This window comes from Ranitomeya variabilis, chromosome 4 (assembly GCF_051348905.1).
Source record: "Ranitomeya variabilis isolate aRanVar5 chromosome 4, aRanVar5.hap1, whole genome shotgun sequence".
Lineage (NCBI taxonomy): Eukaryota > Metazoa > Chordata > Amphibia > Anura > Dendrobatidae > Ranitomeya > Ranitomeya variabilis.
Genome location: NC_135235.1, coordinates 703,616,039 through 703,643,563, shown reverse-complemented (window position 1 = coordinate 703,643,563; position 27,525 = coordinate 703,616,039). Strand labels below are relative to the sequence as shown.

General features: G+C 48.1%; 1 pseudogene across 1 annotated transcript in view; it reads left to right on the top strand.

Moving 5' to 3' along the window:
- The first annotated feature begins 235 nt into the window (after positions 1-235).
- LOC143766467 (uncharacterized) overlaps positions 236-27,525 on the top strand; it is a 67,643-nt pseudogene continuing 40,353 nt past the window's right edge. Inside the window, exons 1-6 of the transcript XR_013213569.1 lie at positions 236-273; positions 12,838-12,987; positions 13,117-13,296; positions 13,380-13,503; positions 13,587-13,684; positions 13,882-13,972. The product of XR_013213569.1 is annotated as an uncharacterized LOC143766467 (transcript). The remainder of the gene's footprint in view (positions 274-12,837; positions 12,988-13,116; positions 13,297-13,379; positions 13,504-13,586; positions 13,685-13,881; positions 13,973-27,525) is intronic.

Sequence of the window (27,525 nt, the reverse complement as noted above, 5' to 3'; positions counted from 1 at the left end):
GTACACGCAGCTCCACTCCATACACCCTGCACAGGCGGCTTCTCTCCATATATCCCATACACACACGGCTCTGCTACATCCACACTGTAAACCCCTCCTGACCCCACACATAAACTTCAGCTGAACCAGCAAAATTATAACCAGCACAGCAGAGTCCTGCATACACTGAGCCTCTGATCATGTGACCCCTGACTCCTCCCCTCCTGTGACCTCATCACAGGTCCTGTGCGCACAGAACAGCCATATATGTGGTGTGCGGCTCTGCAAGTGAAGGTATGTGGTGGAGATTCCCCGTTACTGACGCATTAATATTAGAAATATATTGCTTGGTCTTCCAGACCTTATCTAGACCTCCACTGTTCCTGGTAACTGCTATTTCTTAATTACATTTAGGACTGAGGAAAGGGCAACTTGAGAACACTTTGTTATCTTCTTATATCCTTCTCCTGCTTTGTGGCCTCCACCATTTTCAGAGAGCTCGGCAGCTGCTTAGATCCCATGGCTGCTGTTTTTTGGCACAAGGTTAGAGGACGCCGGGTTTTTACAAAGCTCTTGTATACTGTCCTTTAGCATAGTAAAAAGGACCAGTTCAGAAGAGGGTAAGTTGTATTTAGATTTTTTCTCTCTGAATGTGAGGAATTTAATCCCATTGTGAATATTCCCAATTCTCCTAATGCCAGATTTGTTCCATGATTCGGTCAGAGGGAGGTTAATTATTAAAGCTAATAAGTGTAGAGGAAATTTCATAACTTGTTCAATTTTATTAAAGTTTTTGTTAGGTGAGTAATCGTCTGAGAGGCTATCTGACTCATCTGTAGACAGGTTAGCTTTATTCTCTTGGTCACTAAGACCCTTTCATTTATACGATTTAGAGGTGTCCATTTCCTCTGTAGGTATCACAGATGGCGTCAGTGGTTTGGTGTCTCCTTTAGTGTCACTTTTGGTAGAAAGTGAGCTGGGATTTGTTTTAGTTGTTGTTTTTATTTGGGCCAACCCCTCCTTTTATTGTCTTATTATATGTCGGGATATATGATTGTTTTGGATAGGAAGGTTTTGATTCATCTCCTTTTAGTGGAGACCTAGATTTAATAAGACTTAATAGGGTGGAGGTCGGTGCCGGAGGCTCCATTATTCTCTATGTGGCGTGCAGCTCTGCGGGTGGAGGTCGGTGCTGGAGGCTCCATTATTCTCTATGTGGAGTGCGGCTCTGCGGGTGGAGGTAGGTGCTGGAGGCTCCATTATTCTCTATGTGGAGTGCGGCTCTGCGGGTGGAGGTCGGTGCTGGAGGCCCCATTATTCTCTATGTGGAGTGCGGCTCTGCGGGTGGAGGTCGGTGCTGGAGGCTCCATTATTCTCTATGTGGAGTGCGGCTCTGCGGGTGGAGGTCGGTGCTGGAGGCCCCATTATTCTCTATGTGGAGTGCGGCTCTGCGGGTGGAGGTCGGTGCTGGAGGCCCCATTATTCTCTATGTGGAGTGCGGCTCTGCGGGTGGAGGTCGGTGCTGGAGGCCCCATTATTCTCTATGTGGAGTGCGGCTCTGCGGGTGGAGGTCGGTGCTGGAGGCCCCATTATTCTCTATGTGGCGTGCGGCTCTGCGGGTGGAGGTCGGTGCTGGAGGCTCCATTATTCTCTATGTGGAGTGAGGCTCTGCGGGTGGAGGTAGGTGCTGGAGGCTCCATTATTCTCTATGTGGAGTGCGGCTCTGCGGGTGGAGGTAGGTGCTGGAGGCTCCATTATTCTCTATGTGGAGTGCGGCTCTGCGGGTGGAGGTCGGTGCTGGAGGCTCCATTATTCTCTATGTGGAGTACGGCTCTGCGGGTGGAGGTCGGTGCTGGAGGCCCCATTATTCTCTATGTGGAGTACGGCTCTGCGGGTGGAGGTCGGTGCTGGAGGCCCCATTATTCTCTATGTGGAGTACGGCTCTGCGGGTGGAGGTCGGTGCTGGAGGCCCCATTATTCTCTATGTGGAGTGCGGCTCTGCGGGTGGAGGTCGGTGCTGGAGGCTCCATTATTCTCTATGTGGAGTGCGGCTCTGCGGGTGGAGGTCGGTGCTGGAGGCTCCATTATTCTCTATATGGAGTGTGGCTCTGCGGGTGGAGGTCGGTGCAGCGCCCCAGAGTCCTGGTCGTTGCAGTACTGTGGCTCTGCCACTAAGGGGAGCCATGGTACGTTCGATGGCACTGAAGGAGTTCCTCCAATCAGGTATCACAGACACCAATATGTTTCACAGCTGGGCCTCCGGGGGGAGCTAAGGGTGCTATTCATTAGGCCACTCCCCACCATAGTGGGTAAACTGGGGGTCAGGCAGGAAGTTAGAGAGAGAACGCTGACGGGATTGAACAGAGCAACACCCTGTGGCAGAGGGTGTTGTGAAGGGAGAGACTGTAGGGTCTCTGCCAGGGGTGGGATCCTGGCAGAGGCTTGGCATTGAAAGAACGTAACGGGACCGTGCCTGCTCAGCTTAGCGGCGGTGCCCAAGAAAGGACTAGAAGCGAGGCAGATTGTGCTGAGTGAGAAACGAGATCAAGCAGAAGGAGAATACCAGCAGGGGTTTTGTTGAAAGAGGCAGCACCCTGCTGAGGCGCAATACCGGTGGCCGGAACGCCGAGGGAGTGGATTAGAATACAGCTTCAAGCCATACTCCAAACAGCGGCAGGACAGTCGGTCTCAGGCGGGCTGTCTACCACATATCACCTATGAAGTCTTGGGGGGCAATTGCGGGAGAGGGGCGACTCTAGGGTCCCGGAAGAACTCCAGGCCTACCTGACAAACGGGTGCCATTCCAACCTGAATACAGGGAGGGGTGGATTACAGAGGAACATCAAATCGAGTTGTGAGGGAACTTAAGAAACAGACACAACCGTTGTGGGGTCACTTTCCGTGAGCACAGCAGGGAAGGACTACAACACATAGCGCTAGAAGGAAGGCACAGATTTCCACCTGAGAGGAGGACTCTGGAGGTGCCATTGGACCGGCTGGACTTGCGTAGCCTGGTGAACCGTGTTCTGGACTGAGGACTCAGAGATCTCCAGTAAAGAGGTAAAGAGACTGCAACCTGGTGTCCTTGTTATTTACCGCGACCTGCACCCCACAACTGCACCGCTACATCGCTATCATTACTACTAACACCCACATCTTGCATTCTACTGTGCGCCCCACGGCAGGGTCACGGACCGGGGCCTAGCCGCCGTGACAACCCCAGAAGCAGAGACTCAGAGGCCCGGTACCGGGTACCCCTCGGCCCTGCGGCAGTGGGGGGGCGCTACAGAAACTTGGCGTCACGAACAGGATCTACTTAAGCCTGAAGAATCAGGTCATGTGTGCCTAGAGACTGTGATTTACTGTGCTTGAACTGTACTTTATTGTACAGTTGTGCCATTTGCCGCCAAAATCCGCCGCCATTGTAGCGCTGAGGAGAGCGCAGGAAGAGAAGAGGGGCGTGAAGGGGGCGTAGGCAAGCTGGAGAGCGCGAACAGCAATGGCCGCCCAGTCTAAGTATTTCTGTGTCCTGAGGACGTGCCCGTCAACAGCCGAGGTACGCCTCCTGATCTTGGTCGGAGGGTGGAGACCATGGGGACGGGGCCGCCCACGGAAGAGACCGCGGGAGGAAGACGCGGGAAAAGAACGAGAAATGGCGACACCCGGAGCACCACGCGGCGCCGACCCGGTTCGGCCTGAGCCTGCACAGCCTGAAATAACCCCGGGGACGCCAACACTGCGGGGTCTGACCCCCACAGAGCCACCGATGGGTCGACCCCCTTTGCCGCTGTCCGAGGAATGTGTGGCTGCAGCCGAGGCCAGACAGCTAAGCCGCCGGCTGAAGGCCGCTGCCCGAGTGCTCACCCGGTTAGGTGAGCCCACGGAGATCCGTCTGACCCCAGCGTCTCCTGTCCCCTCCCAACTGACCGCGGCTGGAAGTACGCTATCAACACCGGATTTAAAGATCATGCCGGACGCCGAGCATCTACGGCGTCTGATGGCAGCATGGCGGAGCCGGCCCCAACCTGCAGAGCAAATTGATCTGGTCAGTGTTCCAGAGATTCCGTCCTCACACTGGGGTGTAGTGGTGGCCTTCAACCCCCGGTATGGAAGAGGGGTGATTCAGGAAATTGGAGAGCCGCTGCAGGTCCGCGTGGATCGGGAGGAGGTGGAGCCTTGCAGCGGGAGGCTCGATCGTGACCTGGAGCCAGGAGATGCCGTCACCTACACGAGGTGGAGGAAGGACACTGGCGAGACGGGCTGGTTCGCCCGAGGTGTTCAGCGATGCGTTGCCCTCCAGGCTGCTGGAACACAAGAAGGGGATGATCCCGTAGAAAAGGCAGCGGGACCCGGCCCCGCGGAATCACGAGAAGCACAGCCTCGCCGCGCCCCAGAAGGACGGGTGCACCTGCCGACAAGGAGGACCTCCCGGCGAGGGATTTTATCATTACTGGGACCGGAACGGCGTCCTGGCTCACCGGTGCGATCTGTTGGCCTGGTGAGGCCGGATAAGAGGTCGCCTTCCGCAGAACCCCAGTAAGATTTTATTGCTTTATAAAAATGTAAATAGTTTTCCTTTAACTGTTCCTGATTGTTTGTTGCTAAACCCGTCCAGGGTAAACTTTAAAAGGTGACCCCTTTGTTGACCCGGGGTCACTATTGTTGTTTCCCAGAAGTTTTACACAAACTGCAGTAATCATGGACTGTGCATGATTCGAACTGCCTTGTAAATAGGTGCACCTTCTTAAGGGTGCCTCCTACTGGTTTTAGTTAAAAGACACTTTGCGAAGATACCTTTCCTACTGGTTTTAGTTAAAAGACACTTTGCGAAGATGCCATTCCGGAGCCTTTGCGTGGACTGGTAGGCTGAGAAGACGAGCTACCTCAGAAAGGCTTGGTCCCCTCTTAAAGGGGATGCGTGGAATTGAACTTGAAAGCGATACTGTTTTAGAACGGTAATATGATGATGCTTTGAGAAAGAATGTAACTGTTTTACATGAAAAGTTATATGTGTTTAAATTGTTTGAATTGTGAAATCTGAAAATAATGTTTTGTGAAAGGAAAAGATGCAGAGAGCCCGCAGGGGTAGAAGTAGAGATCTGCATAGTTGAAAGTAAAGAAGTAATGATGAAGGTGAGGATAGAAGGTAAACCCTGCGTCCCCATAGAAAGTTACTTTGTTACTAAGGACAGAAAGCGAACCCGTAGGGGTTAGAGAGTGAGTCCTTAAAGGAGCCGAGTAGAGCTGGCTCAGAGTTCTTTAAACGAAAGGAATGTTATGTCTATACTATGTATAGTAGCGAAAGGCAGTAGGCCCTGGCTGAACGGGGCGGTCCTGTAAAAGAAAGGAGAGGCAGTAGGTCTGGTGCCATAGGGACAGGCGGTCCTGCAGGTTCAAAGTAGGAGAATGTGAAGTTACCCTACCCTGTAATGTGATTATAGGAAGGCCTTTGGTAAACTAAGAGTGTATGTTTCTTAAAGGCAATGTTAATTTATTGTTCCAGAATTTGCACTAAGTAGAATACCCGGTTGGGTAACAGGAGTTATGTATAGCCTGTAATTTATAATGTTGACTATGTTTGTAACGTTAAAAGTGTCCTCACCTCCCATAAAGGGAAGCCTGTTCAAGTATACTTATTGTTTTGCACTCAACAAAATTGTATGTCTGTTTACTAATCTGTATTGTTGTTTTTCTTCCCAGTCCCGGAGTACTGTGTTTAACCAGGGGGGAGTGCAGCGCCCCAGAGTCCTGGTCGTTGCAGTACTGTGGCTCTGCCACTAAGGGGAGCCATGGTACGTTCGATGGCACTGAAGGAGTTCCTCCAATCAGGTATCACAGACACCAATATGTTTCACAGCAGGGCCTCCGGGGGGAGCTAAGGGTGCTATTCATTAGGCCACTCCCCACCATAGTGGGTAAACTGGGGGTCAGGCAGGAAGTTAGAGAGAGAACGCTGACGGGATTGAACAGAGCAACACCCTGTGGCAGAGGGTGTTGTGAAGGGAGAGACTGTAGGGTCTCTGCCAGGGGTGGGATCCTGGCAGAGGCTTGGCATTGAAAGAACGTAACGGGACCGTGCCTGCTCAGCATAGCGGCGGTGCCCAAGAAAGGACTAGAAGCGAGGCAGATTGTGCTGAGTGAGAAACGAGATCAAGCAGAAGGAGAATACCAGCAGGGGTTTTGTTGAAAGAGGCAGCACCCTGCTGAGGCGCAATACCGGTGGCCGGAACGCCGAGGGAGTGGATTAGAATACAGCTTCAAGCCATACTCCAAACAGCGGCAGGACAGTCGGTCTCAGGCGGGCTGTCTACCACATATCACCTATGAAGTCTTGGGGGGCAATTGCGGGAGAGGGGCGACTCTAGGGTCCCGGAAGAACTCCAGGCCTACCTGACAAACGGGTGCCATTCCAACCTGAATACAGGGAGGGGTGGATTACAGAGGAACATCAAATCGAGTTGTGAGGGAACTTAAGAAACAGACACAACCGTTGTGGGGTCACTTTCCGTGAGCACAGCAGGGAAGGACTACAACACATAGCGCTAGAAGGAAGGCACAGATTTCCACCTGAGAGGAGGACTCTGGAGGTGCCATTGGACCGGCTGGACTTGCGTAGCCTGGTGAACCGTGTTCTGGACTGAGGACTCAGAGATCTCCAGTAAAGAGGTAAAGAGACTGCAACCTGGTGTCCTTGTTATTTACCGCGACCTGCACCCCACAACTGCACCACTACATCGCTATCATTACTACTAACACCCACATCTTGCATTCTACTGTGCGCCCCACGGCAGGGTCACGGACCGGGGCCTAGCCGCCGTGACAACCCCAGAAGCAGAGACTCAGAGGCCCGGTACCGGGTACCCCTCGGCCCTGCGGCGGTGGGGGGGCGCTACATCGGTGCTGGAGGCCCCATTATTCTCTATGTGGAGTGCGGCTCTGCGGGTGGAGGTCGGTGCTGGAGGCGCCATTATTCTCTATGTGGAGTGCGGCTCTGCGGGTGGAGGTCGGTGCTGGAGGCCCCATTATTCTCTATGTGGAGTGCGGCTCTGCGGGTGGAGGTCGGTGCTGGAGGCCCCATTATTCTCTATGTGGCGTGCGGCTCTGCGGGTGGAGGTCGGTGCTGGAGGCTCCATTATTCTCTATGTGGAGTGCGGCTCTGCGGGTGGAGGTCGGTGCTGGAGGCCCCATTATTCTCTATGTGGAGTGCGGCTCTGCGGGTGGAGGTCGGTGCTGGAGGCCCCATTATTCTCTATGTGGAGTGCGGCTCTGCGGGTGGAGGTCGATGCTGGAGGCGCCATTATTCTCTATGTGGAGTGCGGCTCTGCGGGTGGAGGTCGGTGCTGGAGGCCCCATTATTCTCTATGTGGCGTGCGGCTCTGCGGGTGGAGGTCGGTGCTGGAGGCTCCATTATTCTCTATGTGGAGTGAGGCTCTGCGGGTGGAGGTAGGTGCTGGAGGCTCCATTATTCTCTATGTGGAGTGCGGCTCTGCGGGTGGAGGTCGGTGCTGGAGGCTCCATTATTCTCTATGTGGAGTGCGGCTCTGCGGGTGGAGGTCGGTGCTGGAGGCCCCATTATTCTCTATGTGGAGTGCGGCTCTGCGGGTGGAGGTCGGTGCTGGAGGCCCCATTATTCTCTATGTGGAGTGCGGCTCTGTGGTGGAGGTCGGTGCTGGAGGCCCCATTATTCTCTATGTGGAGTGCGGCTCTGTGGTGGAGGTCGGTGCTGGAGGCCCCATTATTCTCTATGTGGAGTGCGGCTCTGCGGGTGGAGGTCGGTGCTGGAGGCTCCATTATTCTCTATATGGAGTGCGGCTCTGCAGGTGGAGGTCGGTGCTGGAGGCTCCATTATTCTCTATGTGGAGTGCGGCTCTGTGGGTGGAGGTCGGTGCTGGAGGCTCCATTATTCTCTATGTGGAGTGCGGCTCTGCGGGTGGAGGTCGGTGCTGGAGGCTCCATTATTCTCTATGTGGAGTGCGGCTCTGCGGGTGGAGGTCGGTGCTGGAGGCTCCATTATTCTCTATGTGGAGTGCGGCTCTGTGGTCGAGGGATATGGAGATTCCCCATTCCTGGCGCATTAATACTAGAAATATATTGCACAGGGGATATCGCAGCCAATTCCCACAAGAAGAATCCTGGAAACACAGAATTAGAAATGATTCTTTCTCCGCAGTTTCCATAGGACTTAATACATTCCTGATTCCGGGGAGTAATAGAAATACGGCAGAAAAAAGAGGAAGAAAGTTCAGAGAAGAAGCTTCATAGAAAGACATTGAAGTTACAGAGGACATTTAACCCTTTGGGAGAAAGTGATTCCAGCACTTTACCCACTAAATCCCACCAGAACTGTAGCAGGTAAAGACCCCAATATCCACAGGTGTCCCTTTTAATTGGGGGGAAACTATCACCTCTAATAATCCTCGGACAGTTCTGACAAACACGGAAAAGTGCCCCTTTATGGAGGTGACAGAAAGTCTGTTTAGTCCCTTTAGCTTCATAGTATCAGCTCTAATCCAATGGTGAGAGAGCGATTTACCCTGAAGAGTCACAGATTGTGGGGTTGTTATAAAATGTTATATTTAGGGGGTTTTGTGTTGTCTCCTTATAAGAATCACAATGGTTTTGTTCCTTTTCCACTGATACAAACGACCCAACTATGATGGGAACCAGGGAAACATGTATTACTCCCATAGTACGGGGCCCCTTTCTTGGCCTCCAGACACAGTATAATGTTTTTCATGTAATATATAGAAGCATATGGGAAAATGCCCCCCAAAAGCATCATATCCAGAGAAAAAGAGACACTGTACATGGAGACATTGGGATCAAATATCTCCTGTCTTGCTGTTTTTACAAACCATCTACTATATAATTGTCTAAGGGTCACTTCCGTCTTTCTGTCTGTCTGTAATGGAAATCCCAAGTCGCTGATTGATCGCAGCAAAACAGCCACGACCAATCAGCGATGGGCACAGTCCGGCGGCAAAATAGCCGCTCCATAGTCCCCGCAGTCAGTGCCCGCTCCATACTTACCTCTCCTGGTTCTCTTCCTATCTTTCTGACCGCTCCTTCAGTGTTCTATTCTCCGGCTCCACTTCATGTCCTCTTCCTCTCACTGTCGGGGTACCTCAGGGCTCAGTCCTTGGCCCCTTCTCTTCTCCCTCTACACAGCTCCAATTGGACAGACCATCAGCAGATTTGGCTTTCAGTACCATCTTTATGCTGATGACACACAACTATACACGTCAGCCCCTGACCTTACCCCCGCTGTACTACAGAACGCCACTGACTGTCTGTCTGCAGTCTCCAACATCATGTCCGCTCTCTATCTGAAACTCAACCTCTCCAAAACTGAACTTCTTCTGCTCCCGCCTTCTACTAACCTCCCTAAATCTGACATTTCCCTCTCCGTGGGTGGCACCATAATAACACCCCGGCACCAGGCGCGCTGTCTGGGTGTTATGTTTGACTCCGATCTCTCCTTCACCTCCCACATACAATCTCTTGCCCGCTCGTGCCACTTACACCTAAAGAACATCTCTAGAATCCGCCCTTTTCTCACCATGGAGACAACAAAAACCCTCACTGTCGCCCTAATCCACTCCCGTCTGGACTACTGTAACGCTCTATTAATTGGCCTCCCCCTCACTCGACTTTCCCCTCTCCAGTCTATCCTTAATGCGGCAGCCAGGGTCGTCCATCTGGCTAATCGTTACTCGGACGTGTCCGCTCTTTGCCAGTCGTTACACTGGCTGCCCATTCATTACAGGATACAATTCAAAGTACTTGTTCTCACCCATAAAGCTCTCCACAGTGCGGCACCCCCTTACATCTCCTCCCTCATTTCTGTCTATCGGCCTAGCCGACCACTGCGCTCTGCAAACGACTTTCGACTAACCTCTGCACTAATCCGTACCTCCCACTCCCGACTCCAAGACTTCTCCCGTGCTGCGCCAATCCTCTGGAATGCTCTACCCCAAGATATTAGGACCATCCACAACTTGCATAGTTTTATGCGCTCGCTCAAAACACATTTGTTCAGAGCGGCCTATCACGTTCCCTAATCAAACTCATTTTATGTTTGTGTGTGTAGCCCATTCACTATCTCATCTACCCCCCACTCCCTGAAGATGGCTGGACCATCATTGTAAATACATCATTGTAAATACACACCTGTATCTCCCCCATCTCATTGTAGATTGTAAGCTCTCACGAGCAGGGTCATCTTATTTTGTCTTATTTTGCTTTATTACTGTATTGTTAACATTGTTACCTATGACTGTTGTGTTTGAAACTGTTAAACTGTAAAGCGCTGCGGAATATGTTGGCGCTATATAAATAAAGATTATTATTATTATTACCTCCAGTCAGCTTTCACACAGGGTTAGTGGCAGCGTTAACGGACCGCGTTATGCCGCGGTGTAATGCACTCCGTTAACGCTGCTATTAACCCTGTGTGACCAACGTTTTACTATTGATGCTGCCTATGCATTATCAATAGTAAAAAGATCTAATGTTAAAAATAATCCGTCGGCCCCTCGGATCCAGAACAGGCCTTTCCCGCTCCTCGCGACGATCCGGTGACCGCTCCATGCATTGCAATCTCGCGAGATTATGACGTAGCGGTCTCGCGAGACTGCTACGTCATCATCTCGCGAGACCGCAATGCACTCTTGGGACCGGAGCGCGTGAGGAGCATCGGTAAACGCTTCTCCTGGATCCAGGGGCCAACGGATGGTGAGTATATAACTATTTTTTATTTTAATTCTTTTTTTTTTTAACAGGGATATGATGCCCACATTGCCATATACTACGTGGGCTGTTATACACTACGTGGGCTGTGTTATACACTACGTGGGCTGTGTTATACACTGTGGGCTGTGTTATATACTGCGTGCATGGGCTGTTATATACCGTATTTTTCGGACTATAAGACGCACAGTACTATAAGACGCACCCCAAATATGGGGTGAAAATTGCAGAAAAAAAGATTTTTTATAAGATGGGGGTCCATCTTATTGTCCGAATTTAAGATCTCTTACCTGAGGGCAGGCAGTGGCAGAGCAGGGTCACAGGAGGCATGGTGGTGGCAGAGGTGAGGTGATGCTGAGGTGCGGTGGGCGGAATGGTGTGCACCTGAGCAGGGTCCCATCCTGCTTAGGTGGGCGACGCCATGGCCTGGTGTCCATGGGGAGGTTGCTGTGGCGGCGGCAGATGTGCGGTCACTTCCTCAGGTGGCGGCGGCCAGGGTCCCTTCCACATTTGAGGTGACGCCACAGCAGTAGTGAAGGAGAGCAGCAGAGCTGGGTGAGTCACGGTTTTCCTGGTGGCGGATGGAGATCGCAGCGGCCATTTTCCTGAAGCCGAGATCTCAATCTGCGAACTCGGCTTCAGGAAAATGGCCGCCGCGATCTCCATCTGCACACGCGCGGCCTCCCGCGGCCATTTTCCTGAAGCCCTGGGACGCAGAGTAGTGAATCTGCGCACGCGCGGCCTCAGCAAGATGGCCGCCGCCACCGGAAAATACCGTAACTCACCCTGCTCTGCTGCTCTCCATCAATACCGGGCCGCGGATTCACCTCAAATGTGGACGGGACCCTGCTCACGCCATACAGCTCACCGCGCCACATCATCCCCAGACCTCTGTCGCCGCCACAATGCCGGTAAGTCTGCATTCCAAATATAAGACGCACCCCCCATTTTCCTCACAATTTTTTTTGGGAAAAAGTGCGTCTTATAGTCGGAAAAATACGGTACTACGTGTGCTGTGTTATATGCTATGTGGGCTGTTATACACTCCGTGGGCTGTGCTATATACTACGTGGCTGTGATATATACTCCGTGGGCTGTGCTATATTGTCCGTGGGCTGTGCTATATTGTCCGTGGGCTGTGCTATATTGTCCGTGGGCTGTGCTATATACTACGTGGCTGTGCAATATACTACGTGGCTGTGCTATATACTACGTGGCCGGCCGCGAACAAACAGCGACAGGCGCAGTCCGGCCGCGAATTGGTGCGGGACTTGAACCACGCTTCGCTATTTGTTCGCGGCCGGCCGAATCCTGTGTATAAATTGCATTATTCTAAAATCTTCATAAATAAACTACATACATATTGTAGAATACCTGATGCGTTAGAATTTGGCTACCATCTAGTCTTTTATAAAAGCCTCAAACTTCTGTGTGTGAATCAGACCTGAGATCTAACGCGATAGAAGATTACAGTGCGGGGAAGACTGGAAACCTTCATATAGACGGCCGGTGGGGATGGAGTCAGTGACCGACTCTGGACAGATCTGTTCCTAGAGCCGTAGTAGAAGATGAAGATGTCGTCCTCATCATGAAGTAGTTATTTCTCCTGTCACGTGTAATGAATATCTCCTGCAGTATTGCTAATGCCGATTCCAGTGTCGGGAAATGAGACGAGAATTAGTGTTATGGAAGATGAGTCTATGAGGAACGTATTCAGCTGCCGACTCCGAGGAGGAAACTGCTTGTTGTCTGTGGCCTAAATATATAGGTTTTATTAGTAGATCTAAACAATGAAACTAAATACTGTAAAAGAACAAAAATACCATAGGTTCTTGGGTCCCTGCCAATCTCTGTATTTTCTCGTCAGTCCTAATGAACTTGTAATTCCTACAGCCAATCAGTCGCCAAAGCAGTGAGTAACATAGTCAGTGATTGGGAGCATGGAGGAGATGTCTTTGTCAATAATTCAACTTAGGTTCCAGTACATAAAAGACTAAGAATACAAGAGCTACAAGTTCTATCTTCTTATATGTTTCCCTTATTATCTCCAGTAATTGTATTATTACACAGGATTCTTATGATGTTACATCGGCTCATCTTCTCATTCAGGTCTCTACAATATCGGATCCTCTCAGTGAAGATCTTCTATATATGAGAATTTTTCTGATTTACCCATCAAGGATGGATATGGGCAGAGACAAGATGGCGGAGAGGATATTACACATCACCCTAGAGATCCTCTTCCGGCTTACTGGAGAGGTGAGAGATTCTGATGACGTCACATTACATCATTCTTATCTATGGGAATAACAGATGGACAGAACTGGAGAGGTGAGGACTCTGGAAATGTCTGTAGTGAGATTTATTAATGTGTCTCTCCATAACCAGGATTACACAGTAGTGAAGAAGACCTCTAGTGAGCGCTGTCAGGACCCTGTGTCTGAGGGATGGGGAAGACTCCTGAGCCCAATCATGGAGTCTCCAAGTCACCCCCTGAGACATGAGGACATCAATGACCAGAAGATCCTAGAACTCACCTACAAGATGATTGAGCTGCTGACCGGAGAGGTGACACTGCTGGGAATGCTGGGACATTATACAGTAATGCTATGAAGGGATCAGGGGGATGACGGTATCATTGTATCTGTCAGGTTCCTATAAGATGTCAGGATGTCGCTGTCTATTTCTCCATGGAGGAGTGGGAGTATTTAGAAGGACACAAAGATCTGTACAAGGGCGTCATGATGGAGGTTCCCCAGCCCCTCACATCACCAGGTAATAGACAGGACTAGATACACGCTGCCTATAATTATCTGTATGTAAAGAATGAATTCAGTTCCTGTATGTGTTTCCTACAGATCTATCCAGTAAGAGGACAACACCAGAGAGATGTCCCCGTCCTCTTCTTCCACAGGACTGTAGCCAAGAAGATCCCAATGTTCCTCAGGATCATCAGGTAGATGGAGAGAAGGTGTCATGAGATCTCCCCTGTGATGTGTAGACGGCTGTGAAGGTCTTGTGCTCAGTCTTGTTTTATCCACCAGTATTATATGTTTTATTCTTGTGTAATGAGAACGGTGGAGATGGCAGGATTAGAGCTGATCATAGATGTGACTTCTCATCTGTCTGTGACTTTTACAATATTTGTTTCAGGGTGAAGATCTGACCCATAGTAATACTACAGAGACATATGTAAGGGGTGATGAGCAGTATAAAGAGAAGATTCCTACATATGACTACCCAGGTGAGTAGTAACCACTAAATGCAGAGAAGTCACAGATTCTTCTCAGTCACCGTCTGTGGCTGCTTTATCGGTGGTGTAGTCCGGCCATATCACAATCATGTGATCACCATTTTACCTCTAGACTACAACATTTTCCTCCATCCAAAACTGTTCAAATGACTTTGGGCATTAAAAGCCCTTTTATATAGAACGTATAGCCTGGAGGATCCACCTACCCCCTTGAAATTAGAAGATGCTGACCGTTTCCTGTCCAGATCTGTAAACTACAAAGCCAAATGACAGTGTACATAGAATGTGCTGATAAGTTAAAAAATCACTTGAAGAAAACATTATGATGGGTCTGTAAGAGAAAGGGGAGGGTAATGATGCTATTGGCTTCCTGGATCCCTGATATCTTATTGGATGAATCTCCCTTCTCCCCCTTCTGTGCTGCTGAATGTGCTCATATGGTGCCTACATGACCAGGTCCAGTCTTTCTGGCCAAACTTCACTTTTAGGATCGACAACATTAAATGTGCAGTGAGGCCAAGTGTGAATTTCTGTACAATAACAGCAGAATTTCCCTTTATCCTGAGTTTTCAATTTCTTTCTTAAAACCGACTAACCGACTGAGGATTGTGATAAACTACATAAAACACATCACACCTGTGCCATGATATATCTCTGAGCTGTGCGTGGCTGATGGCTGTAATATACATTTATTCACGCCTGCAGGAGATGTGTTGGCATGGCTCGAGCCCTGCTTTCATGGAATCACTCCATGTCATAAATTCCATTCTGATTTCAATCTTCAGGAATTCTGATTACTGCACAATCTCTCCTAAAATGGGGAGCACTTATACTTACTCTACTCTTCTGGCCAGGACTCCTATGGTCCACCATAAATGGGTGCAAAGCTGGTTAAGTGTTTGAGCTTTCCCCTCATACATACGTTGTTGTTGGGGATGTATCATAGAATAAAAACCTGTCTTTTCTCTTCGCCACGACAGCACCCACTGAGAGAGGGGATCCGCCCCTAGGAACAGGAAACCCTACGGAGAGATAAAAGGGGCGGTCCCCCTCGCTCCCACAGTTTTGGTTTCCTGTTCCTATGGGAATCCACGGAGAAGAGGATGCCTAGCCTGGATGCCGCTTGCGCAGTTTACCTGTGAGGACGGCAAGGGCTCCAGAGCTGGAGGCAGCGTCGGGGGTCCTGGTGTCAGCTTCCCCTCTCTGCTGGCAGACACCGGGAGGCCGGAGCTGGAAAGTGGCTGGCTCCCAGGAATTCATCCGGGACGTCTGCGGGGAGTTAGCGCTGTGGTTTGGTGAGCGCTGCGCCGTCCTCGGCGAGCGCTCATACGGCGTGGAGCCCCAGTATATTCCCCCGGAAGTATAGCAAAAACTTCCGGGGTGATGGAGGAGACGGCGCCCGCGCTGGTGCCGGTGACAGCGCGGGCACATGGAATATGGCCGCGACCCGGAAGTGGTTAGCACTTCCGGGTTCAACAGGAAGAAGATGGCGGCCCCCATGTGAAAAGGACGCCGGCAGTAACGCTCCGGCGTCCAATATGGATTCGGCACAGGACCCTGCGATGTCTTCTATTGAGGCCACCGCAACTACTCCTCGCAGCCATGCCAGCAGCAGCAGCCGCTCCAAGCGGAGCGGATCTTCTAAAAAGAGCAAGCCTCTGCAGTCTCCTCCTCGTCAGCCGGTACCTTCACAGACGCTTCACTGGGGTGAGTGTATATCTACCCTATTAAGCTGATTGCTGTTCCCTCTCCTCTTACACTCTAGGCAAAGTGTACTGAAAAAACGAAACACAAACAGTGTGCGATATGTCTTCAGCCCCTTCCGGATAGTTACAAAAAGAAACTTTGTAAACCATGTATTGATTCCACCTTACGGGAGGAGGCCTCGGTTAAATCAGAGGACATTAGAGTGTTGATTAGAGAAGAACTACAAGCCCTGCATAGTTCGGGGAAAGAAACGCGTACTAAGGGGACAAGAGAATATGTTTCACCCATATCTGACCAGTCTTCCGAATTAGAGAATGCAGATTCGGATATTTCCAGAGAATATGTTTCCTCGGATGAGGATCAGGATACGTGCTTCCCCACCGATAGTATAGATAACCTGGTGAGATCCGTCTGTAACACTATGGGCATCGAGGATTCTAAGACCCCTAAAACACAGCAGGACATAATGTTCGCTGGGCTGTCCGAAAGGAAAAGACCCTCCTTTCCGGTGATAGCAGCAGTTAAAAATTTAATTAAAAAAGAGTGGGAAAGCCAGGGGCAGAGGGGACTACCACCATCTTCAAAGAGACGTTATCCGTTTAATGATGAGGAATTTTCGACTTGGTCAAAAGCCCCAAAAGTAGACGCAGCAGTGGCTTCCACATCTAAAAAATCCCTGCTACCTGTGGAGGATTCAGGTTCACTACAAGATCCTCTGGACCGCAAAGCCGACTCTCTCCTTAAAAGAGCGTGGGAGTCTTGTGCGGGAGCCCTAAAACCGGCTGTGTCGGCTACATGCACCGCTAGGTCCATGTTAGTCTGGTTAAGTGACTTGGAAGAAGGACTTAAAAACGGTCTCTCTAGAGACAAGTTGAGAGCCTCAATACCTTTGATTAGGGGTGCTACAGCCTTCCTGGCAGACTCATCTGCTGACTCAATACGTTTGGCGGCCAAGTCGGCGGGGCTGACTAATGCAGCACGTAGGGCCCTGTGGCTTAAGGGTTGGAAAGGCGATCCCCAGACAAAATCCAAATTATGTGGCCTTCCATGTCAGGGTGAGTACCTATTTGGTACTAAGCTCGACGAGATCCTAACTAAAGCAGGAGAGAGGAAAAAGGGCTTCCCTAATAATAATTACCTTCCATCTTATAGGAGGGCGTTCCGAAAGCCCGTGTTTAACAAAAGGAAGGATTTCAAGAACCAAGATCGCTGGGCCACTAGAGACACCAGACAGAGAGGAGCTTTTTTTGGGAAGCGCCCTTTCAAAACTGAGGAAAAACCCCGCTAGAACAGATCTGCCTGTCGGAGGTAGATTGTCTTCCTTCTCAGATCAATGGCAGAAAATAACTTCGAATGTTTGGGCAAATAATATCATCACCTTCGGCCTAAAACTAAAATTCTCCCGAGTCCCGCCGGACTCATTTCTATTGACTTCTTTAAAAACCCAGTTACAACAGGAGGCTTTGGAGCAGGAGGTAATGAATCTTCTAGCCAAAGGAGTTTTGGTGGAAGTTCCATTTCTTCAGCAAAAAAAGGGATTCTATTCCCCTCTATTTTTAATCCCAAAGCCAGATGGATCATTCAGAACCATATTGAACCTTAAAAAATTGAACACCTTCTTACAGAATCAAACCTTTAAAATGGAGTCTATCCGATCCACCATAAAGCTGTTGTCTCCCCATTGCTTTATGACGGTACTCGATCTAAAAGATGCGTATTACCATCTGCCAATTTTTATAGAACATCAACAATATCTCCGCATGGCGATTGTGTTGAATGGATGTATACAACACTTTCAGTATACAGCAATGCCCTTTGGACTATCAATAGCTCCAAGGGTATTCACTAAGTTAATGTCGGAAGTAATGTCATACCTAAGAGTAAGAGATACCCTCATAATTCCGTACCTTGATGATCTTTTAGTAGTAGGAAGTTCCCCTTCACAATGTCACCAACGATTGTGTGATATGGTTTCGTCCCTGCAAAGGCTAGGATGGTTGGTAAATTGGGAAAAATCTAGACTCCTTCCAACTACTCGACAAACATTCTTGGGAATTATAATAGACTCTATAAGCCAAAAATGTTTCCTACCACAATCCAAGCAATTGACAATAAGAAATAAGGTACAGTCGGTAATAGATAAACCTCTAATATCTTTAAGACAAGGCATGTCCCTCCTTGGCTCCTTCACGTCATGCATCCCAGCAGTACCATGGGCCCAATTTCATTCAAGGTGTTTACAATATGCAATTTTACATGAGGAAATAAAATTACAAGGTAATCTAGACGGTAAAATTTCCCTTTCTGAAGACGTAATTAAATCTCTATCCTGGTGGCTAGAACCAGATTACTTGGTTAGTGGGGTCCCATGGGTAGTTAAACCCTCAAACACAATATTCACGGATGCCAGTCCTAGTGGTTGGGGAGCACATTTGAGAGATCAGGTAGCCCAAGGTCTATGGTCGGTTACGGAGTCAGACGACTCATCTAATATAAGAGAGCTGAAAGCTATACATCACGCTCTATGTGAATTCCTTCCGCAGCTACACGGAACACATACAAGGATTCTGTCAGACATGACATCAGTAGCGTATATCAATCATCAAGGAGGAACAAGATCAGGAACACTCATGTCTATAGCCGAAGACATCCTAACTATAGCCGAGGAACATCTACTGTCTCTATCAGCACTACATGTCAGAGGAGTGGACAATTCAAAAGCGGACTTCCTCAGTCGTCATACCCTCCACCAAGGGGAGTGGGTTTTAAATCATTGTATCTTCAAAATGATAACCATGAAATGGGGTTTACCAGAGATAGATCTCTTCGCTACAAGAAACAACAGGCAATTAAAAAGGTTCGCTTCAATGTTCCAATCCGACAAACCCGATTTTCTCGATGCTCTCCAGGTGCCATGGACATTTCAGAAAGCGTATGCCTTTCCTCCTCTGATACTTCTACCAACAGTAATCAGGAAGATAAGAGAGGACAAAGCCAATATAATCCTGATTGCCCCATTTTGGCCAAAGAGACCATGGTTCTCCCTGCTCAGAGCTATGTCCATCTCAGATCCGTGGATTCTCCCAGAGGATCAGGATCTTCTCTTCCAGGGACCCTTCAACCACCCTCATGTGAAGGGTCTACAGTTGACAGCCTGGAATTTGAGAGGCAATTGTTGAAACTAAGGGGTTTCTCTGATCAAGTGATTAATACTCTATTATTAAGTAGGAAAAGATCCACTACTTCTATATATGTGAGAGTATGGAGAAAGTTTCTAAGTCTTTATCCATTGGCCTTGTCAAAAGAAATTCCTATTTTTAACATTTTAGAATTTCTCCAGAGAGGGCGTGACTTAGGTCTTTCAGTTAATACCTTAAAAGTGAAAGTCTCTGCTATAGGGGCATTGTATAGTCACAATGTAGCGGGTGATAGGTGGATAGCTAGATTTATTTCAGCCTGCCAGAGGTCAGAACCAGTTCAGATTCCCCGCATACCTCCTTGGGATGTTAATCTAGTCCTTGAAGCCTTAACGGGTCACCCATTTGAGCCACTACACTCAGCTCACATTAAACACGTTACTCTCAAAACTGCTCTTCTTGTCGCATTAGTATCGGCGAGAAGGGTAAGTGACATACAGGCACTATCAGTAGATCCTCCCTTTCTGTCGATATTTCCAGATAGAATTGTCCTGAAAACAGACCCTTCCTACCTACCTAAGATGTGTACTAAATTTCATAGATCTCAAGAAATTCTTCTTCCTACTTTTTATGATAACCCTACAAATCAGGAAGAGGAGAAATACCATACCTTAGATGTGAAAAGGGCTGTAATGACTTACTTAGACAGGACTAGCACCTGGAGGAAGAGCAGGGCTCTTTTTGTTTCCTTCCAGGGTCAGAGAAAAGGAGCTGGTATTACAAAAGGCACCTTATCCCGATGGATTCGGGAGGCGATATACCTGGCCTATTCGTCTAAAGGGGAAGATCCACCTGAGACTGTAAAGGCACATTCCACCCGGGCGATAGCATCATCCTGGGCAGAGCGAGCAGAGGTTCCGATAGAACTCATATGTAAGGCCGCAACCTGGTCGTCTCCTACTACCTTCTATAGTCACTATAGACTAGATCTATCTGCCTCCACTGACTTGTGTTTCGGTAGATCAGTTCTTAACACGATAATCCCCCCCAAATAACTATCTCTGAAAGTCTCTCAGTGGGTGCTGTCGTGGCGAAGAGAAAACACCGGATTACGTACCGGTAATGCTCTTTTATAGAGCCACGACAGCACCCCTTCACTTCCCTCCCTTATATATTAGTTTGCATATGAGCACTATTAAGGGTGACTGGTTCTTGTAAATATACGTGATTAAGTTAAGATGAAATGTTAATATAGAATGACCTAACTAAAACTGTCGGGCGGTTCCTCGCAATCTCTGTAACCCAAACTGTGGGAGCGAGGGGGACCGCCCCTTTTATCTCTCCGTAGGGTTTCCTGTTCCTAGGGGCGGATCCCCTCTCTCAGTGGGTGCTGTCGTGGCTCTATAAAAGAGCATTACCGGTACGTAATCCGGTGTTTTTTACCTGTTCATCTGTATGATAGTTTGATTGTAGTGGGATCGCCCTGTCTCAGTTTTCTGAGTCTGTAACTCCATGGTAGTCCTTAACCCCTTTCCGACATCGGGCGCAAATGTGCTCCGATGTCGGACACCTTCCCTTTGATGTGGGTTCCGGCGGTGAGCCCACATCTTTCCCGGCATATGTCAGCAGTTTTGAACAGTTAAAGGCCGCAGTCAAACTCTGACTACGCCATTTAAAACAGAAATGCGCGCACCGGTGACCTGCGCCACGTGATCGCTGGTCACCGATGTGTTGACATGACAAGCTGAGGTCTCCTGGAGACCTCTATGGTTGTCAGTGCCAGATTGCTGTGAGTGACACCCAGTGGTCGGCGCTCATAGCAAGTCAGTAAGCCTGCTGCGGGGTCACACTTGCAAGTGTGATGTGAGAAACTCGCGCATCAATACCCGGCACTGCCGCCGGCACTCAGGACCGGAGTGTGCGGCTGCATAGAAATACATACACTCCGGTCCCAAGTGCCAGCGGCAGTGTCGGGTATTGGTGCGAGAGACTCCATTACACTCGCATGTGTGACCCCGGCCTTATAGAGGCAATCTGAACATCACCTCTATGTAGCAGAGCCAATCGGGGTATGGCAGCTTCTAGTCTCCTGTTTATTAATTGCAAAAAGTAATAAAAAATGTTTTTAAAAATATAAAAGTTCAAATTACCCTCCTTTCGCCCCATTCAAAATAAAACAATAAAAATAAAACCAAACATATACATATTTGGTATTGCTGTGTTCAGAATCGCCCAATCTATCAATGAAAAAAAAAATTAACCTGATCGCTATACAGTGTAGCGAGAAAAAAAAGTCAAAACGCCAAAATTACGTTTGTTTGGTCGCCGCGACATTGCATTAAAATGTAATAATGGGCAATCAAAAGATTATATCTGCACCAAAATGGTATAGTTAAAAATGTCAGCTCAACACCCGAAACATAAGCCCTCACCCAACCCGAGATCACGAAAAATCGCAATTTAAAAAATTTTTTGGGAACAAAGTTTGGATTTTTTTTTCCACCACTTAGATAAAAAAGAACCTAGACATGTTTGGTGTCTATGGACTCATAATGTCCAGTTTTAGCATTTAGTGAACCTAGTAAAACAGCCAAACAAAAAACCAGTGTGGGATTGCAGTTTTTTTGCAATTTCACCTTACTTGGAATTTTTTTTCCCGTTTTCTAGTACACCACATGGTAAAACCAATGGTGTTGCTCAAAAGTACAACTCATCCCGCAAAAAACAAGCCCTCACATGGCAATATCGAGGTTTTTTCAGTTTTGTGTTTTAATTTTTTGCTCCCCTCCTTCCCTGACAATAACTTTTTTATTTTTCCGTCAATATGGCCATGTGAGGGCTTATTTTTTGTGGGGCGAGTTGTTCTTTTGAACGACTCCTATGGTTTTACAATGTCGTGTACTAGAAAGTGGGAAAAAAATTCCAAGTGACGTGAAATTGCAAAAAAAGTGCAATCCCACACTGGTTTTTAGCTTGGCTTTTTTTCTAGGTTCACTAAATGCTAAAACTGACCTGCCATTATGATTCTCCAGGTCATTACAAGTTAATAGACACCAAGCAAGGTTCTTTTTTATCTAAGTGGTGAAAAAAATTCCAAGCTTTGCTAAAAAAAAAAATTGTGCAATTTTCCGAGACCCGTAGTTTCTCCATTTTTCAGGATCTCGGGTTGGGTGAGGGCTTATGAGAGAGGGGATCCGCCCACCATCTGGACAGGAACCTACAGGATTTAAAGGGGCGGTCCCCCTCACCACTCCAGTTTGGCTTCCTGTCCTAGATGGGAACAGACAGGTGCAAAGCACGAAGTGCCTACCCGGATCCATCAGCCTCTGTACGGTGTCTGTGAGAACGGCAGAGACGGGGATACTGGAAGCAGCGTCGGGGGTGTCCTGCTTGCAGACCCCTCCTCGTCTGGCCATGTGGAGAGCGTGATCCCAAGGGTCGGGCAGAGCCGCCCTGGTTCGCATAAGCGCGGCGCTGGTCGGCGTCTCATCAGAGCTGGTGACCCAGAAGTAGATGATACACTTCCGGGGGAGGCCGGGGAGGAGGCGTGGCTGCAGGTATTAAGCAACGGTGGCTGTGGAATGAGTGTGCGGCAACATGTCCTCGGTAGGGGACACAGAGCACCTTCAGGTGCAGGTGCCTGAGCAGCACAGCAAAAGCGGTAGCAGCCGCTCAAGGAGAAGCAGCAGTGTGGTATGGGGGCAACAGCGTTCGAGCGCCCCAGCGTCACGTGTGGATTCACCTCCTCTGAAACCGGTACTCTTGGGGTCAGCCTTTGGTGAGTGTTAAAGATACACCTAGTAGCTCATATGGTCCATTTTTTGTGCTTTGTTGTAGGTCAAAAAGAGGTCTAAAGCTAAGCATAAGCAGTGTGCATTATGCACAGTACCTTTGCCTGATAGCTATAATAAGAGGCTTTGCTAAGCTTGTATTTGTCGGACCTTAGAGGAAGGTCATCAGGGAAGAGGATAAATTATTCACTTAAAGGCGGTCGACATGAGAGGTCTATTAGGGGCTTATCACCTGGATCTAGCCCATCTTTACAAGAGGGTGAATGTTCAGGCTCCTCATCACCATCCTCCTCGGATGAAAAGGGAAGGCCATATGTTTTTCAGTGGATAATATGGATGTGTTAGTTAAGGCGGTTCGCACAACTATGGGGGTTGCGGAGAACAAGGAGCCGAGATCTACCCAAGATATAATGTTTGCGAGCTTGTGTCAGAAGAATCGTAGGTCGTTTCCGGTAGTAGACACGGTCAAGGACCTTATTAAACGTGAGTGGGATAAGCAGGACAAAGCTTTTTTGCCGTCATCTGCGAAGAGAAGATATCCCTTTGATGATAAGGATTTAGCTGAGTGGGTGAAAGTCCCTAAAGCGGACGCAGCCGTGGCTTCCACATCTAAGTCAGGCACTTTACCACTAGAGGATGTAGGTCTTCTAAAGGATCCATCTGATAGAAAAGAGGATATGTTCCTGAAAAAGGTTTGGGAGTCATCGTCAGGAGCATTCAAACCTGCAATTTCTAGTACTTGCACTGCCAGATCAGTTATGGTCTGGGTAACTCAGCTGGAGGAGCAGCTGAAATCTAAGGTGCCTAGAGACAAATTGCTGAACTCCCTGTCTCAGATCCGTGAGGGTGTGGCGTATTTGGCTGATGCATCCGTAGACTCTCTGAAGCTTGCAGCCAGATTGGCGGGACTCTCGAATGCTGCACGGTGAGCCCTATGGCTTAAGACCTGGAAAGGGGATGCTCAGGCTAGAGCTAAACTGTGTACTATTCCATGCATGGGTGAGTACTTATTTGGCCCTGTGCTGGATGACATCCTTGCCAAGGCAGAGGATAGGAAGAAGGGATTTCCTAAAGTATTCAATCCTACCTTTAAGAATACCTTCAAGAAACGCATGCCATACCGGAGACCTTATTCAAACCGGGATTGGGAACCGACGGAGCCGAGGAAGAAAGGTTCAGACTTCAATACCTCAGCATCATCTTCAAGGCGTAGACGCAATTACTGATAAATCACAACTTCCAGTAGGGGGCAGATTAAGATATTTCTATAACCAATGGGCCAAAATAACTTCCAGCAGCTGGATTCTGGGTATAGTTGCGTCAGGATTAAAATTAGAGTTTCGGGAGATACCTCCTGATCACTATGTATTGACTGCCCTTAATTCTTCAGATCAACAAGAGGCCCTGGAAAAAGAGGTTCAGCTGTTGAGACAAAAGGAGGTTATTGTAGAGGTACCGAAAGATCAGGAAGGGGAGGGGTTTATTACCCTTTATTTTTAATTTCCAAGCCTGATGGATCCTTTCGGACCATCATAAATTTACAGAAGCTGAATAAATTTCTACAGTACCATGCCTTTAAAATGGAATCCATTAAATCGGCGACTAAACTTCTTTTTCCCAGGTGCTATATGACAGTCTTGGATCTAAAAGATGTGTGCTATCATCTACCCATTCATAAGGATCATCAGCGGTTCCTCAGAATGGCGGTGCGATTAAACGATCAGGTCAGACATTTTCAGTTTACGGCAATGCCATTTGGATTATCTATGGCACCGAGGGTGTTTACTAAGATCATTGCGGAAGTAATGGCCTATATCAGAGAACAAGATACATTAGTTATTCCCTACTTGGATGACTTCCTGGTAGTGGGGAATTAGTTTTTCCAGTGTAAGATTCGCCTAAACTGTATAATATCATCTCTACAGGACCTGGGTTGGCTGGTCAACCTAAAGAAATCAAAACTAAAGCCATCAACGAGTCAGACTTTCCTCTGTATTCTGCTAAATTCAGAGGATCAGCTATGTTTCCTTCCAGAAGAAAAAAAGCAGAGGATTATTAACAAAGTCAGGACTGTAAGAAAAGATCCAGATCTGACCTTGAGAGACCCAATGTCCCCTCTGGGGTCATTGACGTCATGTATACTGGCCGTTCAGTGGGCTCAATTCCACACTCTGGTATTGCAGACCCAAATCTTAGATGCAGAAAGGAGTCTTCAAGGTCGCTTGAACGGAAGACTCAGACTATCCACCACCACTCTCTATAGTCTAAAATGGTGGCTAAATATTGGACATTTGTCAAAAGGGGTACATTGGGGAATAGTTCCGGACAACACGGTCACAACCGATGCCAGCCCAATAGGTTGGGGAGCTCACATAGGAGATGTTTGGACACAAGGGCAATGGTTTCTCTTAGAAACCCAAAGATACTCAAATTGGAAGGAGCTTACGGCAGTAAAATATACCCTGCTCAATTGGCTACCGATCCTGAGGGATTCACATGTACGGGTACAGTCCGACAACATGACAGTAGTGGCATACCTCAACCATCAGGGAGGGACAAGGTCAAAATCTCTAATGAACACCACCACAGATATACTCACCATAGCAGAAACTCACTTCCTCTCTTTATCAGCAGTCCACATACGAGGAGAACACAATACGGAGGCAGATTACCTCAGCCGTCATTCTCTACGTCCGGGAGAATGGTCTCTAAACCGGCTAGTGTTCAAACAGATAGTGGGTCTTTGGGGATTACCCGTTATAGATCTGTTTGCTACAAGGGAAAGTAGACAGACCAGGAAGTTTGCATCCCTTCGGGTAGCGGACAAACCTTGTATAGTAGACTCCCTTAAAGTTCATTGGGATTTCCCTCTAGCATATGCGTTTCCCCCAATGTGTCTGATCCCTCTAGTTCTCAGGAAGATCAGGGAGGAGAAGGCGAGAGTAATCCTAATTGCCCCCTTCTGGCCCAGGATGGCATGGTTCTCCTTACTCAGAGCAATGTCAGTGACCGACCCTTGGGTGTTGCCCTCGAGTCCGAAACTTCTCTCTCCGGGTCCATTTCGTTACCCCAATGTGGAGTCTCTGCATTTGACGGCGTGGAATTTGAGAGGGAGTTGCTAGCGTGGAAGGGTTTTTCAAAGGCCTTATTATCCACCCTTTTAAGTAGCCGGAAAGAAGTTACTACAAAAATTTACTCTAAGGTTTGGAAGAAGTTCCTTGCCTTTCATCAACTTCCCTTAACAGACAAGGTTCCAATTCCGGCAATTCTGGAGTCCTTACAGAAAGGCCGAGAATTGGGGTTGGCGGTAAATACCCTTAGAGTTCAGGTATCAGCCCTAGGAGCCTTATATAACAGCAATGTGGCGGGAAATAGATGGGTATCCAGGTTTATTAAAGCTAGTGAACGTAGTAACCCGGTTCATATTGCTAGATTACCGCCATGGGATCTAAATTTGGTTTTGGATGCTTTAACAGAACCCCCCTTTGAGCCGTTAGATTCTGTCTCCATTAAAATTTTAACTTTAAAAACAGTCCTTCTAGTAGTCTTGACTTCTACTAGAAGGGTTAGTGATATGCAGGCGTTGTCAGTAGACCCTCCCTATCTAATGGTCTTTCAGGATAAGATCGTTTTAAAACCAGATCCAGCATATTTTCCAAAGGTAGCTTCTAAAATCCACAGAAGTCAGGAGATATATTTACCATCATTTTGTGATAATCCAGTTTCAGCAGAAGAACAGAAATGTCATATGCTAGATATTAGAAGAGCAATATTAGAATACTTGCACAAGACAGAACCTTGGAGGCAGAGTAGGGCTCTGTTTGTTTCTTTCCAGAATCCAAGGAAAGGGGCGAGTGTAACAAAAGGGTATATCGCCAGATGGATCAGAGATGCAATATGTCTTGCCTATTCTGCCAAAGGTCAAATACCACCGGAAGGCATCAAGGCCCACTCCACTCGAGCCATGGCCTCATCCTGGGCGGAGAAAACAGACGTTTCCATAGACGTGATATGTAAGGCGGCAAAGTGGTCGTCTCCTTCCACCTTTTATAAGCATTACCGTCTTGATCTATCATCTAAGGCCAACTTACAGTTTGGGTGATGAGTACTTAGTGCTGTAGTCCCTCCCAGGTGATTAGTCTTTGAAAATCTCTCATAGGATGCTGTCGTGGCGATAGGAAAACCGTTTTTTACTTACCGGTAATAGGATTTTACAGAGTCCACGACAGCACCCGTACATTCCCCCCGGTAGTTAATCACTGGATTCCTGCACTCTATTGGAAGGTGTGCCTTTAGTTGTCACTCTGTAGAGGTGATGGTGTTTAGTAATGTTTAAGTATATATGATTGTGTACTAACTCAATGGCGGTGTCCCTTATACTCTGAAACACAAACTGGAGTGGTGAAGGGGACCGCCCCTTTAAATCCTGTAGGTTCCTGTCCAGATGGTGGGCGGATCCCCTCTCTCGTAGGGTGCTGTCGTGGACTCTATAAAATCCTATTACCGGTAAGTAAAAACCGGTTGTGATCGCCCGTCATTGCATTTTAATGCAATGTCGCGGCGAACAAAGAAACGTTAATCTGGTGTTTTGGGTGTTTTGACCCTTTTTTTTTTCTCACTACACCGTTTAGCAATCAGGTTAATTCTTTTTTCTATTGATAGATCAGGCGATTCTGAACGCGGTGATACCAAATATGTGTAGGTTTGATTTTTTTTTTTTTTTTTTAATTTTGACTTTGCTGAAAGGGGGTGATTTGAACTTTTATATATATATTTTTTTCATATTTTTTAAAACTTTTTTTTTTTTTTTTACTTTTGCCATGCTTCAATAGCCTCGATAGGAGGCCAGAAGCTTTATCGGCTCTGCTACATACAGTATAGACCAAAAGTTTGAACACACCTTCTCATT